This window comes from Amblyomma americanum, chromosome 2, assembly GCF_052857255.1.
Source record: "Amblyomma americanum isolate KBUSLIRL-KWMA chromosome 2, ASM5285725v1, whole genome shotgun sequence".
Lineage (NCBI taxonomy): Eukaryota > Metazoa > Arthropoda > Arachnida > Ixodida > Ixodidae > Amblyomma > Amblyomma americanum.
In genome coordinates this window covers 149,003,495-149,017,254 of record NC_135498.1, presented here as the reverse complement: position 1 = coordinate 149,017,254, position 13,760 = coordinate 149,003,495, and the positions used below count along the sequence as shown (strand labels likewise).

General features: G+C 43.6%; 1 protein-coding gene across 1 annotated transcript in view; it reads left to right on the top strand.

The window, feature by feature from the left end:
• Positions 1-246: 246 nt before the first annotated feature.
• The window catches only part of LOC144121894 (monocarboxylate transporter 9-like), an 85,678-nt gene continuing 72,164 nt past the window's right edge, over positions 247-13,760 (top strand). The window contains exon 1 of the mRNA XM_077655331.1: positions 247-453. The gene's annotated coding sequence lies outside the window, so the exon portion shown is untranslated. The remainder of the gene's footprint in view (positions 454-13,760) is intronic.

Here is a 13,760-nt window from a genome sequence, read left to right as displayed (position 1 = left end):
AACCGCACACAATTTCGCACCTGTTCACGCAAAAAGAAAGCGACAAACACCTTTTCGCGCGTTGCTTTAACGAAATGGCGGGTGAGGGGAGACGAGAAGTCTAGAGGCCTTGCGTTATCTGCACGCCGTGTCGGATAGCGCCTCTCTTGTTGGCGGAGATACTCTCGCCACCGCAAAGGGAGAGAGTGGGGTTGCGCGAAAGGGATATGAGCGCGAAAGGAGCAAGTGTAAGTCAATGCACTGCTCAGTGACGGCAGCCTGTGCGCGCGTAAGGCGGCCACCTCCTGTGCCACTTTCTTAAAGTACAGCATCGCGCCCTGGGCAGTGCATTTGCGTCGAGCACACGGTTGTGCTTTTTCTCAAGTATTTAGAATCTTTCCTGTGCCTTCATAGGCATTGCAAGACTGCAAATACGTTACGGGTGGCGCCCTTCACAGGGAAGCGAAGATCAAGGTGAGCTTTCAACCAATACTTAACATTTTCATACCTCTTTCCTCAGTAAAGCCGAACGTCGGGCGAGTTGGTGAAGGTTCATGATGTAAACAAGAAATAGCGTGAAGAAAGCACGACAGATAGACAAGGCGGCACAGACAAGCGCAAAGCAGTGTCTCGCCGTTTCTCAGCCATACCCAGCAATCCTGGACAAAAGCCTCTTTGAGCGGGAAACTGTTTATGAACGCTATTTTTTCATTTAATATAAGACTTCACTGTAACAGTCAATATAGCCGCAGATGACCCCACGGCTGTCTTGTATTTTTTTTTATTCACGTTTTTGCTATCGTCAAAAGCGTTACCCATTGGTTTTCTCTTTCAGGCTTAACTGTTTGAAGCGATCCCTGGAAACACTTTAAAAGAAGGATTTTGCTACATATCAGAATTAAGGACCGTTACCTACAACATTTCCGTAACAGTGTATAACAATTTTTCAATTTTCAAAATTTTTGCCCGACAAAGCGGGACTTGTGCGAAGAAAGTTGCCTTTTGTTTTTCGCAGTTTGGAAAATGGCATTTTTGACTTCTTCTTTCTCGTCTTACAGAAAAACAGTTTTTGTCGCTAGTTGTACAACATGTCGCGTCATGCAAGGGACCAGAGGCAGGCAATATCTTACCCATCCAATTTGCACAAGAATACATGTCAGATTCGCAAGACGGTGAAAGTGTTTTAGGATATGCTTTCAAAAGGGTGGTATATGTGCTCAAATCACAGTCTGGTTATCCTCTCTGATAGTGCTGAACATCGTAAGCTGGGGGCTTAAAGCCGTTTCCTCAAGGCAACAGGGTTCACATAGCGCGTCTCAGCTTGGAGAGGCGCATAGTGATGCAGGCATAGGAGGAAAATGTTAGAAAGTTAACATAACAGAGTAAATCATTAAATTCGTTACGCGTGGGGTGCTTTCCTATAAGTAAACGAAACCTTGGTTTGAGTTAATTATTTTCACTAGGTAGCTGCTTTTCTCCCGGAAAGAAAAAAAAAACTTGCTGCGGCAGGAAATGAGGCTGATGGATCCGACTAGAAAAGGGCTATACATAAAGATGAAACCGGGATGCGCTCTGCCCGTTCGCACTTCAAAAGCATTAAGGTCCTCGTGTTTTTTTATTTTTTTTCCGACGGGGGGGCTGGAGCGCTTCTCTTTCTTTCGTTACAAGCTGGCAGCTCTGCCCGTAGCGGAGCGCAAGCTGACGTTGATGCGCTTTCGGCTCATGTGTTGTGAACGTTAATCCACTGAATGGAATAGAATGTTTGCCTGCCTGGATTGAGATGGAACGCATTTTGCCTCTTGGTTAAACCGCCATAGTACCGCTAAGCTCTGAAGCAGTGCGATTCAGATTTATTTCAAATCGAAGCAAATGATTGGCGGAGATAAAAAAAAAGAAAGTCTGAACCAAACTCTCACATGCTGCAGCAGGTGACGGCCACCTATAGTTATTAGGTATACCTTTTGGAACATTTTTGCTCATTTGGCTGAGCAGCTTATGGAAAACGCGCACGTTTGAACGTAGCGCTGGAAACCTCTTCTCTGTATCGGAGCGATGATTCCCCGTTGGGCGCCCATCGCCTGAGTGACTTTCTACCGGATAAGATTGTTTTTTTATTTATGATGAGCCGCTTATACTTGCAAGCCTTCTATGTGTGGAAATAAAAAGACCGTAGTTAGTGCATTGGAAAGAGGAAGTCCGCGATGAAGAACATTTGCATTAAGTGACGCTTCTAAGGATAATTTTTATCATCTACTCCCGAGCACTATGCAACTAGTGTTTATATGTTGATAAACTCTTATCATCCCGCTATGTTTGGCCTTAATGCGCTGTAATAAATATCCAGCAAGAAAATCTAAATGTCATATGCTGCTCATTCCATAGCGCACTGGTTTTAAAATACTGAAGGCACTCAATGCGACCACTGGTTTTACATGTTTCAAGAGGCAATGATCGCTGGCTACACTGTACCAGGAGTTGGCTACATCGTGGTTAAAATTGCCATTATAATTTCAAAATAAAAAAAAGATTGAAATGTACTGCTTTGCGCATGGCGCTTGAAAAAGCAGCATTGCGCATTCCTGTCTTGACAGGTTCTTGATATTTTAATAGGGTATATACAGCGTCTTGCATGTGTGTATCTGTCTTTTTGTCCTTCTTTGTCGGTACACTGTTCATGCCTCACGAATGATAAGAGAATGTATTGCACGGTCTCCGCGCAGCTTGGCCAAAATACCGAGGCATTTCTAGGTTTCATCCTCACACGTTTCTACAGGTCCTGCATTTATGCTGTATAGAAACGGACAGAGAGATAACATTGAGATTATTATCAAACTGCTTTAACATTATTAACCGTAATTAAGTTTAATAGACTTAGGCTCCGTTAAGTCTCCGGAATAGCAGTGGAAGCGGCGAGGCCATTTTCATTGTAAAACTGCACTTGGTAATTGTTAATAGTAACGAGGGATATGGAACTCCTACAGTTCATTTCTCACTACTGAACGTTTCATTTATTCTTAGCCGTTATCATGACAGATGACGCTGCTTGGTGCAGTGTGCAAGTGCCGCGTCTCAGCCCGGCATACCCGGAATTTCAGGATCAGCGCATTTTTCAACGGGAACTTGTTTGTAAATGGCATTTCTGGCATATCGTCACATCGCACCATAAGAATCAATATATGTGCAGATCCCCACCTCGGGACGCTTCTAGTTTTCTGCTATTTAGTGTCAAAAACGCAGCCAATTGGTTGGTTATGGCGGCCTTAAATACTCGGTGCTAGGGCAGCACAAAGTTTTAAAGCAATATTTTGTAGATTCGACTGCTGCCGTCTGTATGTTCATAACAGTATCTTACTATATACCACAGTTGCCTAGCAGTTAAAAATGATATCGGAGAAACCTGGACTTGATTGCGCAGTCGAAGATGCAAAGGCCATGCAGTTCCTGCACCGTCACTAACTAAAAAGCCAAAGAATCCTTCTTTGGCGTCATTCGTAGTGTGCTGCCTACTCTCCGTTTTGTGAGTTTCTACTGGGTATATTTGTAGCTTACAGCGAATGCAGTCATGTTCACATTAATTACGCCTCTCTATTTTTTCCCTCACACACTCTAGCAGCATGCACGCAAAAAGACGGAAAGTGACGCCGTGTCCTTCAGCGCAAGGTTTAGCTGGTACTGGCTGGTACCACAGGCGTAAAAGCATGGGGTGTAATCCTGTCCAGCCTCAGCGCAATCTGAGCTCACAAATTTTGTTACGAGAAACAGCTCCGCTCAGCGTCCTTTTCTCTCCGTCCGCATCTCGGTGTGTTGGAAGAAATATAACTATGAAAAAGCCAGTGAAAAATGCCATCAGTGTGAGAGACATGAGACCTAACAACTATGGTTTCACCAGAATGCCATTTTCACTACTATGCGTAATCATGTACCCATTGTTTTTGGAGGCGCTCCTGGAAAACGGCTCATCACCAATGTTAGGCTCCTTGTTAACTTTCCGATCTACACGTGCGAGCGACTTTTTAATCTGTTCGTGAATTCCATGGTCCTCCCGACTATCCTGTGCTTGCTCAAAAAAAAAAAAACAAGTGTTGCAATTAAGCTTTTTGAGGCTTCATTGGACACACTGAATTCAGACTACATACTTAAGACGCGTATTACATCGTTGACTGAAACTAACAAGCACAATAGGCGCTACATTGTTCTGTTTTTTCAATAGTACCTCCGACAGCGTGGTTATGAGCTCAAACAGGATATCTCATTTCGCATTTGCCAATCTGCACGGGAAGAGGCAAAAAGGTATGCTCGATTCACTTTACAGCGCTCGCCAACAACCAAAGAGATCCGTGAAAGATTAGTATACGGTCGCGCCTTTTTCTCATAGCGACTTTCTGAAAAAAAAAAAAAACTGTCGTAAAGTCAGTTGTCCGTAATAATGAACCGGGCAGGAAAAGTTGAAAAAGGAAAATTCAAAACGAGAGCTTTGTGAATAAGGTGTTTTCTTATGAACAGGGGTGTGTGTGTGCAGTGACAAGATCTTCGAACATCGAAGTGCATCATCCTTTTCGCTACATCGCTAAACTGCAGAACAGTTAGAACCGCCTGACGGTCCATGAGGTGCATAGTGGCATCTCACGATGTTCTGGCGTCTCTTCTTCTACTACTATTCACACTCCGCGGATCGGTAGTGCTTACCTGTAACCCGTCGGCTGACAGCCGCTGAAAGAGTTACGTTACAGAAGGTGCTGGCAGAGCTTCTTTCACGGTCACATGTGCAACACGGCAAATGAAACGGCGCGCCTACCAGACACCTTACCAGAAAATTACATGGCACCTCCAAACTAAGTAAATGTCGTCACTAGTGCATTTGCACTCTGGCACTGCCGTTCGTTGTTGTCGTGCACTCAAAACACAGAAGAACCGTCTGGCTGGGACAGCCGAATTTTTTTTTTGATCGTTTGTCCGCGTTAATTCAACAAGAATACATGGTGACAATTAGTTCTACACTGCAAAAATTTTTTCCCCAAAACAGACATTTTCTGGCAGCTTTCCTTTCAGAAAATGTCTACAATTCTGTTTTGTTTTCAGTTAAGTTATTTTACACTGTTATTTTTATTAATTACCGAAAATCTCTGAAATTTCTGTGAACTTCACTCTTCTGTTTTGAAGACTCAAAATTTTCTTTCTCAGTATTTAATGAAAACTTGTATAATGTCTGTTAAGTTCACTTTTCTGTTTTCAATTATTCTGCTATTTTGCAATGTTTCTTTTCTATTGTGTACAGAGCATTTGTGAATATAAATTGAGTTCAGTTGTCTGTTTTTGGCTGCCCTGTTAATTTACACAATTTTTCTTTTTGGTTTGCAGAAAATATATTTAAAGTTAATGCAAAGTTCTGTTTTCAGGCTGTTCTTTTATTTCAAAGTTCTTCTTTGGCACAAAATACGGTTTCTGTGCAAGCATTCAAAGAAAGTGCACATTAAATTACAAATACGATCTTTACGTCGTTTACACAAATGAAAGCGTGAGGCTCCTTAATTTGCTGCTCGAGGGAAGTTGCCTGTAGCTAATTTAACAATATCTAAATATTAGACGTTTGCACAACACACTGATTTTCATCGGTATAGCGGGGCCTAACAATCACAAGCCAAACAGCTTGATATGAACGAACATTTTATTAAAATGAAAGTGAATACATGGGACCATGAGATTTTAGCAGTCTCCCAACTCCAATCTGTTTGTGAGCACAACAGTTATTTGATGCAATAATAACACACTTATTACTTTAGAAAAGAAATGTGCTGTCCTAGAAAGAGCAACACAAGCCAAAAAGCTAAATGTCGTAGTCTGAGTGCTGTTATGAGTGCAGCAGCTCTCGGTGCCAGGCAGTGTTTATTCCCGCCTGTCTTCTCAACCTTCGTTCCTCTTTCGCAGTTAATAACGGCAAAAGCCCTGAAATAAAGAGCCACGAGCTATGACTATCGACCAGGTACGCAACAACTAAAAGCTTAATTTTTATAGCTGTAAACACACACACACACACACACACACACACACACACACACACACACACACACACACACACACATATATATATATATATATATATATATATATATATATATATATATATATATATATATATATATATATATATATATATATATATTTATGGAGGGAGCCAACAGTCACCGAAACCATGGTGCATAGGGGAACGTTATTATTTTTTTTTATTAATGTGTTATGCTTATCAGTGGGATAATAATACTTAGATTAATAAATCGCTTAAAGAAAATTACTTATAAAGCAGAAGAAAAAACAACCATGCCGCCGGTGGGATCCGAACCCACGACCTCCGAATATCGCGTCCGGTGCTCTTACCAACTGAGCTACGGCGACCGCTGTCCAATCTGCTGCTCTCGTGGGTATTTATGTTTACTGGGTGTAAGCGAGCCTTGAGAGTGTTCACCAGCGCCACCCTCGACCATAGCGGCGGACGTAGTACGTCCTGTAACACCGCGAGCGTGACGTAGGACGTCATCTGACGGTGAGGGCGGAAACTGTGCGAGAGCCCTCTTATGCTACCTGTGGCATCAAGACTGCCAGAACCGAGACCCTCGTTAAGCTATTAGCAGACAAGTTAAAGGAAATGAGGGGCCCGTTTGACAAATTTATGAAGGGAGCCAACAGTCACCGAAACCATGGTGCATAGGGGAACGTTATTATTTTTTTTTTATTAATGTGTTATGCTTATCAGTGGGATAATAATACTTAGATTAATAAATCGCTTAAAGAAAATTACTTATAAAGCAGAAGAAAAAACAACCATGCCGCCGGTGGGATCCGAACCCACGACCTCCGAATATCGCGTCCGGTGCTCTTACCAACTGACCTACGGCGACCGCTGTCCAATCTGCTGCTCTCGTGGGTATTTATGTTTACTGGGTGTAAGCGAGCCTTGAGAGTGTTCACCAGCGCCACGAACGTAGGTTGCGTTGGCTCCGCAGAATAAAGATTTAAGAGAAGTGGGCACTTCTACAAAGACACTTTTATTTATCAACGTTTCGACCGCGGTGCGGTCTTCTTCAGGACTGTAGTGGTCTCGCGTCAGATGGACGTTTTAGGTTTGTGAGCTCAAGAGGAGGGAGAAAGGAGTGTAACACGCAAATAGCAGCAAAAGTTCAAAAAAATTGAAAAAAAAATAAAAAATAAAGATGGGGGTGCGGGGAGCAGACAGGGACAATATTGGGGGAGGAAGCTAAAAAATAGAAATAAAAGAAAAAAAGGGGGAGAACTAGTATAGTAAGGAAGGGTGGGGTACAAAAGGAGATGGCGAAACGAGAGAAAGGGAGAGGAAGACGGTGCGGGGGACATGGGCAGCACGGCAACCACAGGCGTACGAAAGCAAAACGTGCCAACAAAACACGCAAACAAAATGCACAAACACAAAGGGCGCCGCTGCAGATGCGTGGCCAAAGAGGAGCCGCTGCGCAAATGACACTGGCAGTGACGAACAGGCCAAACCTGGCGCCTTTTGGGGTCTCACTAATTTCCGGTGAGCCGAGGGCTAGAACGTTACGGAAGGAGTGGGCTACGTTAACGAGCACATGTCTAAGAACTTACTCACGGGGTTTGGGTTTCACTAGACGGTGCACCCCTCTCCGTGGGCGGGTCGTTGAACCGACCTCGCCGGGAATACTTGTTTGTAGTGGAGGAGGGCTGGCTTAGCTGTGTGCAAAGATTTCAAATTGTCGGAAAATGTAAGGAAAGAACGTCAAAAGCTTATCAATACTGCACGAGGCAGGATAGTGTAAGTAAGGAAGGGTATGATTGCCTGGGTTATACACTAGGAGTTATAAAAGGTATATCTGAGTTAGCCAATTAACGAGAAATGTAGTATTATTTTGTTTTGAGGTCGTGAATAAAAGAAAGGGTACCAGGCTTTTCGTTAAGACCTTCTTGAATAATATTAAACTTGTGGATAAAATAGGATTCACGCTGTTCACGTTCTCGCCTGTTTTTGAAGCTCCCTTGAATAATTGTTACTTTTAGCTGGTCAAATGGGTGTCCTTCTGCGTTTACATGCTTGGATAGGGGAAGGTTTGAAAGAGACTTGGTGTGTGCGCGGTGATTGTGAAATCGAATGCGGAATGCAGTGTTTGTCTGCCCTATGTATTGCTGGTTACACAAAGTGCATTCAAGAAGGTAAATAATGTTTGATGAGTCGCAGTCAAAGTTACCGTTGATTGAATGCTGGAAAACTGATCTCGTACTAGTTGCGGAACACGTAGTCTGCATGTGCTTGCAAGCTTTGCAGCGACCCTTACCACAGGGCTGGCATCCATATTTTGTGAGGATAAGGCTTGTAGTGTAATCATTTCGGTTATCTATTTGGTGCCCCTGGAGTATTTGACTACGATTAAGATTTGAAGCTCTGCTTATGGCGTCATCAATAAGGGAACGTGGATAGCGCTGTGTTAAGAGCACGTTGCGCATGTGTTCGGAGTTTTCATGAAAGTCAAGGTCGTTAGAGCAGATTCTTCGAAAACGATGGGCCTGCGAATAAGGGATGCTGGTTTTGCAGTGACGGGGATGGGCGCTTTGAAAATGTAGATATTTTTGTTAGTCGGTTGGTTTTCTATAAACGGTTGTACTAACTTATCCCTTGTCCACCAGAATGTCAACATCAAGAAAATTGATTTGACTGGCTGAGTAGGTGTGCGTAAACTTTATGTCTGGGTGCACGGAGTTGAAACTATCAATGAATTGGATAAGTTGTTGTTCTGTGTTTTTCCATATTATAAAAATATCATCCAAATAGCACTTGTAAAAGTACGGCTGAATTGGACAAGAAGAAAGAAATTTTGACTCTATATGATGCATGAAGATATTCGCATAATTTGGGGCCATTCTTGTCCCCATAGCGGTGCCACTTACTTGCAGATAATATTTAAGATCAAATTCGAAGCTATTATATTCTAACACAATTTTGGCTAGTGTTCCTAACACGTTTGGGCTTGGAGATTCATGAGGTTTCTGCTGTTCATAAGATTCTAAAAGGGCTGCAATGCCGTCGGCATGGGGAATGTTTGTGTATAAAGATGTTACATCCATGGTCACGAGAAAGGCTCCTTCTGGTAATGTTATATTGTCTATCTGGCGGAGAAAGTGGTCTGTATCTTTGATGTAGGATGGATGTGTGGCTGGAATGTGGCTAATTAGTGTGTCAATGTACTTCGATATTGGTTCTGTGAGAGTGCCGATTCCTGAAATTATTGGCCGTCCAGGAATACCGGCTTTATGTAATTTAGGAAGCATGTAGAAACGCCCAGGAGAAGGATGAGTAGCCGTGAGAGCCTTGCATAGTTTCGGGGAGATTTCATTGTGTTTTGTGAGGTCGAGGAGAATGTCAGATATAGCTTTTGAGTGCTCGTCGGTGGGGTCGCCATGCAGTTGTTTATAAAAATGGTTGTCAGAAAGCTGTCGGATGCCTTCTGCTATATAGTCATCCCTATTCAAGATAACAATGCCTCCGCCCTTATCAGCTGGCTTTATGACGATGTCGGTACGGTTGTTGAGCGCCTCGAGAGCAGTACGTTCTCTTTTAGGAAGATTGTCTGGTCCTAACCTGCAGATTAAGGCAGTTCAAAATGACATTGTTGATTAAGGCAGTTCAAAATGACATTGTTGAAAATTTTAAGAACCGCAGGTTAGGACCAGACAATCTTCCTAAAAGAGAACGTACTGTTCTCCAGGCGCTCAGCAACCGTACCGACATCGTCATAAAGCCAGCTGATAAGGGCGGAGGCATTGTTATCTTGAACAGGGATGACTATATAGCAGAAGGCATCCGACAGCTTTCTGACAACCATTTTTATAAACAACTGCATGGCGACCCCACCGACGAGCACTCAAAAGCTATATCTGACATTCTCCTCGACCTCACAAAACACAATGAAATCTCCCCGAAACTATGCAAGGCACTCACGGCTACCCATCCTTCTCCTGGGCGTTTCTACATGCTCCCTAAATTACATAAAGCCGGTATTCCTGGACGGCCAATAATTTCAGGAATCGGCACTCTCACAGAACCAATATCAAAGTACATTGACACACTAATTAGCCACATTCCAGCCACACATCCATCCTACATCCAAGATACAAACCACTTTCTCCGCCAGATAGACAATATAACATTACCAGAAGGAGCCTTTCTCGTGACCATGGATGTAACATCTTTATACACAAACATTCCCCATGCCGACGGCATTGCAGCCCTTTTAGAATTTTATGAACAGCAGAAACCTCATGAATCTCCAAGCCCAAACGTGTTAGGGACACTAGCCAAAATTGTGTTAGAATATAATAGCTTCGAATTTGATCTTAAATATTATCTGCAAGTAAGTGGCACCGCTATGGGGCAAGAATGGCCCCAAATTATGCCAATATCTTCATGCATCATATAGAGTCAAAATTTCTTTTTTCTTGTCCAATTCAGCAGTTAGGTCTCTTCTGCCTTACCTCTTGCTACAACAGTTTCTCAAGGCTGCACGCACCGCTCTACCATCAAGAAACAAAGCCTGAATGCCGCACCCCCGATTCCTTTACCTTAAATGTGGGTGTGAAATGCGGCGGACAAAGAGCGGGAGAGATAGTTTTCCTTCCCATTGATATTTTATACACAGGGTGATTTTTGTCACTTTTTCAGATTTTTATTTTAAATACTTAGTTACGTCGGTTTGGTTTTCTGAGCTCAATTGTACAGCAATAGAGACATTATGTACCTCAAATGTATCAGTAGTTAAATGATTATCTTTGATAGACTTTTCTATTTTTGAACATAGAGACAAGGGTATATTGCAGAATTTATGGCTGTCAACTTCGAATGTCAGCTGTTTTTAAATATTCTTAATCGGCAGTATCGTTCGAGATATCGACCGTCAGAAATACGCACCTGAAAGGTAGTTGAGCCGGCTTTCCAGCATTGCATATGTATAAAAAATACCATCTCGTGCTTCTAATGCATGCAACAAATACAGGCGCTGTTATGCATTTGATGCTGTGTAAGTTAACTATTTGGCGGCAGCGCCATGCACAGCGACGACATTGTATATTTAGGTAATGTGGGCAAGCCACTTGAACAAGCTTTCTTTCGATACTTTGAACTACATTGCCCAGTAAAAAAAAAAAGAATTTAAAGGAGTATAGGCACCTAATTTTGGTGGCATGTTTTCTTTTCTGCAATAAGGCGGAGGACCCTTCTACGCATGAATCACGATCTGATATTCGCCTACGACCGATAAATAATTTATAATCGAATTTTTTCTCTCATGCAGTTTCGGTTTAGGTTTCAACAGCCGAACGATGGCTGTGACGTCAAAGAGCGCTTTTGCGTCACGTGAGGCATAGAAAAACGTCCATACAATCGCTGCTTAATAGTCTGAATTTACTGCAGTGCTGAAGCCAGCCTTCCTTAAGAGCCGGAATGACAACGAATGTGGAAGCAGCGATTGTATTGCAGTTTGTTCATGTCTCACGTGACCTGTAAGCACACGTTGACGTCACAGATCTCATTGGGCTGTTGAAACCGAAACCAAAGCAGCACGAGAAAGAAATGCAATTACAAATTATTTACGGTCGTAGGAGAATACCAGGTGGTAATCCATGTATAATAATGCCTTACGCATCATTACAAACAATAAAACACGCACCCAAAAGTTAGGCGTCTCTACTCCTTTCAAACAAGGCTAAGCTTCTATGTTGACGGATAGATATTGCAATATAACCTTGCCCTCTAAAGCAGAAATAATAAAGGTTATTAGCTAATTTAAGCTGATTAATCGTCTAATTATTCATCCAATGAGGTACACCCCCCGTCTAAAGTATACGACCCAAGGGGTTTGTTTGAAAGGCCTGGTGCATGCCTCGTTATGCATCCTCAGCGAGCGTAACTTCTCGAAAGAGTCCTCAATTCTCCCAAGCTTTGGACTGCTAGATGTGCTTCTCAGCACCACTAGGCAGGTTATAATCAAACCCCTTGGGCTGTATACTTTTGACGGGGGCTGTATATAATGTCCACTTTGCTGTACGATACAGCACAACAGAAAGCACCGCAGTATTTCTCACAGTTTCTGAAATCGAAGTCTGTAAAGGTTAACAAAAATAATCTTGCGCTTGCGTTGTGTACATGCGCACTACCGTCCTCGCAAGCTCCTTGCGTACGCCTAGCCTTTGCGGACGCACAACTAAAACTGTCTAATAAGTTCCGACCAAACAAGCTACTGAGCTATCCCACCTGGCATTGCTTACTTTCATCCCCGAGGACAAAATAACTAAGGAAGGTTAGAAACTGCACAAAAGGACGAGGACAGAAGGTGAAACGTACACGACACGACGGGCAGATAAACAGCTGGCAGTCTGTGCCCGTGGTGTAGTGTTTGTTTCCTTTTCCTCGTGCTTTTGGGCAGTTTATGACCTTCCTCGAAAATGAACCAATCAGCCCGCAAGAACGTCGTAATAAATGTGAAATAACCAATGCGGCACAAAGCGGATGAAGGTGAGGTTGATAGCACGCAGGCAGTACTCGCTCAGCCTCGCTTTTAACCCTCGTGCACGGATAAGATTTTTTCCATCCGTACAACCCTGTAGCGATTTTTTGCAAGAATTGGCTGAACCCGCTCTAGAGTTACGACAGCAGCCAGCTTCAGCTTTAATTTGTTTGAATACCATAGGCGTGCTAAATTGGGAATACATAAGGGAACTGCTGTGATGACCCCCATAATGCGCAGGTCCACACGGGACGGAGAGGCAAAGAGACACCGTATGGCTCAGTTTAAACAAACAGGTATATTCAATAATTACACATGATTAAGATTATACATCAGAGGCTGGGGCGTCCGAGCTTACGTGCCGACGACTTCATGGGGGCGATGGAGTGGCTCCGGAGTTGGGCTCGAGCGGTTGCTGGCAGAAGCTGCACGCCGACGGGCTTCGGCGCTGAAGGCCCTCTTGGCGAACGATGTCGTCCTGAGCGTGCTTGCAGTAGAATTTCAATAGTCGTCCGTTTCTTCGAGGATGGTTCACAAACCCTTCCTCTAGTGTCGTTCGGCTTGGAAGATGAACAGGAGGCGAGCTTGTAGATGATGACAGCAGAGCATAATTTTACAACATACATATACAGAGAGTTAAACTGGAAAAAGCAGAACTGAATTTACAAAAGAACAAACTTTGCACTACTTTACTCATCGACCGGGCAGGTTAGTGCCTAAGTAGCATCACATTACATGCTAAGCATGGAGCCCCAGCTCCGACTGGACTGCATCCGTTTACATGTGCTTTTAAGCACTTGATTAACAAAGGACTAAGGGCGGTCATTTCCAGTGGCCCGCCCAAAGCATCAATTCTCCAATCCAAAATAACATGCGAGATGGGGACCACCCCTTGGGTTGGGCTTAGCCTCGAACCCAGAGTCTGTTAACAATACAAACTAAATAAACAACAAAAACGCCACCACTCTCTCTCAAGTGAGAGTATACACAGGCTCTCTCTTCGGAGCTAATTCACTAGCGCCTGTCTTTCCACATTCTTGGCGAGTACTGCCTGTCCGTCTGACAGGTGTCCGTCACGGCCCTTCTGGGAAGCTGTGGGTGCCTTCCCGGCGATAGCCCACGACAAAGGGGGGGGGGGGAGGGAAAGAATGTTGTCTTCGCGGTAGCGCATAGCGTCGGCTGTGGTACGGCGCGCTCTGGCCCGCTGACAGCTCCCTTGTCCTGGAATGTGCCCGGAAATTG